The sequence below is a fragment of the Notamacropus eugenii genome, chromosome 4 (assembly GCF_028372415.1).
Source record: "Notamacropus eugenii isolate mMacEug1 chromosome 4, mMacEug1.pri_v2, whole genome shotgun sequence".
Taxonomy (NCBI): Eukaryota; Metazoa; Chordata; class Mammalia; order Diprotodontia; family Macropodidae; genus Notamacropus; species Notamacropus eugenii.
Window position 1 is genome coordinate 450,746,484 of NC_092875.1, and position 5,243 is coordinate 450,751,726.

Below are 5,243 nucleotides of genomic sequence, written 5' to 3' on the forward strand. Positions count from 1 at the left end.
CCTTATTTAAGTCAAAAGAAAACTTCTCTTCTTAACTCTTTTAGTTTCGAATCTTTGGTTTGTTTGTTGAGGAAAGGGACTTTGCAGAACTGTTCTAGGCACAGTGCCCAGAACATATTAATGCTTCATAAATGCTTGCTAATTGATTGATTGATTGTAGGAATAGTAGAACTCTTCAATAATGAGGGCTTTCAAATCAGGCTCCATGTTGATTTTCCTGGGCTAAGTTTTCTTATAAAAGCATCGCCTCTCCTCACAGACCTCTAACCTCCTGTGCTTAGAGTATAAGAATACGAGGGTCATGGAAATAGGAATTTCCCTCCTCATGCCTCAGCTTATCTTCTTTGCATTGCTTTACTTCATTTACTCCTGTCAAGGTTCTGTTTTTGTTTTGATCTCTGTACAGTGTAATAAAAGTGATGACTGAAACACAAGAAAAGATATTAACCTAAAAGAACCAAACACACAGAGGGAGTCAGAGGCAGAGAGAGAAGAGATGAAATCTTTGGGCTCATTAATGGAATTTCTGCCATCATTAACATATGTAAGAGATTATATGGGGTCCTGAAAGTTTCTTCTTGGTATCACTAAAAGTTCAATTTAGGTCATTTTTTTTTCTATTTCTTAATAGAGTCCAAGCTCCTTGAGGGAAATGATTATTTTATTTTTTCGTACTTGTAACCCCAGGGTCAAGCACCATGCCTGCAGCACTTCATAAATGTTTACTGACTGAGTGATTTGCCACCTCACTGATGTAATTGCCCAGATAGTTGTAGAAACCCAGAGGACTTGCAGCTACAAAGAAGGGCCTGATTCCTTTTTCTTAGATCTCAATACTATTTAGATTGTGGTCTTGCACACCATTTCTGTCTTAGAAGTCTTTACATTAGATAGAATTGTGATCTGTTTCACAGAGAATGACTTGTACTCAATTCATTACTTGACCTGCTTGGATGGAGTGATCCACATATTTGCTCCATCACTCTGCTGATATGACCCAACCTAATTGAAAATAGAAAAGAACTGTTTATCATTGTTGGATGACAAAAGACAGATAGAAGGAAACTAGTTCAAAGTGAAGCTCGGACACTTTCTTCTCTTCTTGCTCCCCTGGCTTTATATTATCAAAGGATAATATAAAGGAAACTGATATTCGTGGCAGGTATTTTGTTGAGCCTACAGAGCTCTGGCTAAAAGCTATGGAGACCAAACTCAGGGCTCATGGTAGCTCCCACCCTACTCTTTCAAACACAAAGGATTATAATTATTAAACCCTGTCTATCTTCTCCACATATGCAACTTTGTTTTAATCTTCCAAATGTCTTTTCTCTCCCTTGATAGTTATATATGTGGTCAGGTAGCATGACAGGACTGATGGTTTCTATTCTCCCAAACCTTCCCCACCTCCTACCTTCACTATTATGACAGATGGCAGTCTCTTTTAATTCTAATGCTTTTCCTCTCTCTTAATTATTTCCTTTTTATCTTGTATATAGCTTGGCTTATTTGCTCGTTGTCTTAATCACTAAATTGTGAGGTCTTTGAGGGCAGATGCTGGTTTGTTTTTTATTTAACCTCTTTATATCCCCAGCCCTACTATGTGCCTAGCACATAGTAGGTACTTAATACATGTTTATTGATTGATTGATAATTGTACTCTTGGGACAGGGTACTCATAGGATCCTTAGAGTCAAAGTTTGAAGGGCCCCAATAGACCATTTAGTCCAAACCCTTTATTTTAGACTTGGGGAAAATGAGGCCTATAGAGGTTTAAGAGATTTGTCCAAGATTATACAGGTAATAAGCATCAGAGGCAGGAGTTGAACCCTGGTCTGCTAACTCCAAAGCCAAAGCTCTTTCCACATGTACCCTTCTGTCTTGGGGAATGTTTTTCATTGTAGGCCCTTTCCAAAGTTTCCTTCCCATTTTACAAGTATAATTACTATTCACTGAATCAGTGCAGCAAGGGAACCTGGCCTACCCCTTATTGTGACATTCAGCTCAGTTACTTAAGCAAATGGTGCTGAGTTCATCATCCTGTCTCCTTCCCCTGAGGACACACAGAACTCTCATACTCCATTTCCCTTTCGTGTACATAGACATTATCTCATCCAGTCCCTGATAATTATAAATCCATAGAAGGGAATAAGCATGCATATAACTCCTGCTATTACTCCACTGTGGGCTAGGTAGTATTTCTTTGTTGTTGTTCGGTGGTTTCAGTCACATCTGACCCTGTTTGAGGTTTTCTAGGCAAAGAGACTAGAACTCAGTTTGCCATTTCCTTCTCCAGCTCATTTTACAGATGAGGAAACTGAGGCAAGCAGGTTTAAGTGTTAGTAAGTGTTTGAGACCAGATTTGAACTCAGGAAGATGGCTTTTCTGGTCATCCCTACAACAATAAGGGTGCTTTCTCCAGTTATCTCTTCTTTCCACAGTAACTACTTCTTTCCACTTAATCAAGGAAAGCTTTTGTCTTTCTGCCTCATCCTTGAGATAATATGCTTGCAACAGTATATTTTAAAAATAAAGCTGACCTAGTTTTCCACATACCACTGGGGGTGGTGGTGGTGGGGAAGACTTCTACATATCCCTGGGAGGTAGAAGTTTAACTCAGATAAATAGTGTTAATAAAATATTTCTACAAATTAAAACCTATGATTTGAACTAAGCAAATCCATAGCTCATGGTCAATAAGACATATCAACTATTTAAAAGTTTTATCTTCACACATGCCTGACTCAGTCATTTTGACTGACTTCATTGGGCATAATTGCTGAAGAACCACAGAATCTCAGAGTGGGAAGGGACCAGAAAAGGAGTCTGCAAACTCCCACTTGTTTTCCTATGGCTTACAAAACTAAAAATGTTTTTTATATTTTTAAATGAAACCATTCTTAATTTTCAGGCTATATGAAAGCTAGATTTCGCTCTCAGGCCTTCATTTACAGGTATATATTGTTTCTTTAAGTGCCTTAATCTTTCTTCACCTTACCCATTCCCCCTGATCAGCTCCTTCACCCCACTTTACCTATACAAGAGATGGTCATACCCTTGATCTATCGGTCCTTGCTAGCTGTCACCTCATGTGTCTCCTCCTTTTTTGTGGCTGAAATCCTCAAGAGGATTACTTGTAGTCAGTCAGTGCCTTCACTTTTCTCTTCTCCCCTTTCTGGCATCCTTCCTCATCATTCACCTGAACCTGCTCAGTCCAAAGTGATCAAGGATCTCCTAATTGCCAAATCTAATTGCATTTTCTCCATTCCCATCCTTTTTTTTTTCATGATACAGGCCTAGATTGTGGGAAAGAAGCCAATTTATGAAATTAAATAAAGTCCATACACAAGAAGGAGCACAGGAAGTGGGGGGATAGGGGCTCCGGTTGGCATCCATCCTTCACACCCCTAACCCCACCAAGGCTGACCCCAAACATCTGGCCCAAGTAGCACAGCTTAAGGGCATAGCACCATCCCCACTCCCACCCCTTTTCCAGTGGGGTGGGGGAGAGTGGGGAAGGGCCAGGGGAGAAGAGAGGACAAAAGAGTCTCAAACCCCATAGCTTCCAGGGTCTATTTCTCCTGCCTCAACACATGAGGTCTCTGGGTAGGTAGGGAACAGGGTGGACCAACAAGGTGAGAGTGCATTGAGCAGCTCCAATATGAGGGCCCAGAGGAGGGGTCATGGGTAGTGGACTTAGTTCTCTGGACAAGGAAAGGCAAAAGGAGACCCTTGGCTAGGGAGGGCAGAAGTCAGAGAAGTAGGGATGCTGCAAAGCTTCTTCTGCTGAGATGCGCTGAACTGGGTTACACTTGAGCAGGTTCTGCAATAGGTCCCTCCCTGTGGCATTGAGCTTGGGTACAACATTGACAAGTGATGTTGTTGCTGGATACATAGGATAAGGCTTATAATCTGGAAGTTTGGTCATGGCAGGCCACTGTTCCTCAGTTGGCATCCCCAGCAGCCTAAAAATCCTCTTCAGTTGATCATCTACATCATTGCCAGGAAAGAGGGACTGTCCAGCATTGGCCAGCTCTGCAAAGATGCAACCAGCTGACCACATGTCAATGGATGTGGAGTAGAGTTTGGCCCCAAACAGGACATCTGGTGGGCGGTACCACAAAGTGACTACCTCTGCAGAGTAACATCGAACAGGGATCCTGAAAGCTCTAGCCAAGCCAAAATCAGCAAGCTTGAGTTCCCCATTCTGGTTAATTAGAAGGTTCTGTGGCTTCAGGTCCCAGTGCAGAACATTACGGCTATGGCAGAATCCAAGGCCTTTTAGCAGTTGGAAAAGGAATGACTTCACAATTTCAGGGTCCAGGTCTCCATTGCAACTGTCAAAATATTTCTTCAGATCTTGGTCACAGAACTCAAAAACCAGGGTCAGTTTCTTGTCACTGTGCAAAACATCATGAAGCCTGACAATATTCTTATGCTTCAACTCCTTAAGCAGGCAGATCTCTCTCAGGGCAGAGCTTGGTACCCCCTCGTCATCGTCCAAGTGAACCCATTTCAGGGCCACAATCTCGTGGGTCTCTCGGTTCTTGGCCTTGAACACTGTTCCATAGGTGCCTTCGCCTATCTTCTCCAGCTTCTCATACTTCTGCATCACGGCAACTGCGGGGCCCCCGCGAGCCCCGGACTCCCAGTTTAGGACCCCGGCTCAGGTGGGGAGGAGGCTCCAAGGAGTCCCCCCACTCCCATCCTTCTTGACCTTTCTACTGCCTTAGAGACTGTTAATCACCTTCTTCTCCTTGGACCTCCATTCTGAGTTTTTTCTCCTGGTTCTCCTCCTGCTTAATTATTCCTGAGAACCACAACTGAGATCCTTTGATGGATCTTCATCTCTACCCTGAAGGAGTCTATATTCTATAAGGAGAATATAAATTATATACGGGCAAATAAACATGTGAGAATGTGAAGAGGAAAAAGGAATTAAATGGTGAGATCAAGAGAGACCATGTATAAGAAGTGCCTCCTGAATGAAAGCTGAAGGAGCTGAAGATCCTAGTCACTTGCTGAGACTTGTCTCCTACTTCCATTCCCTTCTCTCTACTCGTATGGCCACTAGCCTAGCCCATCACTTTTTTCCAGGGTGATTGCATTTATCTCTTCATTGGTTTTCCTTCAGTCTAGTCTTCCTTCTAATTCTTTCCGCACAGCTACTGACTTGACATTCATCAGGATCAGGGTGGACCGTGCCCGCCCATTGCTAGGAAGCTTTAGGGACTTCCTCTTGTATC

At 42.6% G+C, this 5,243-nt stretch overlaps 1 pseudogene; it reads right to left on the reverse strand.

The window, feature by feature from the left end:
• Nucleotides 1–3,271: 3,271 nt before the first annotated feature.
• LOC140498651 (cyclin-dependent kinase 5 pseudogene) lies at nt 3,272–4,655 on the reverse strand (annotated as a pseudogene).
• Nucleotides 4,656–5,243: the final 588 nt, after the last annotated feature.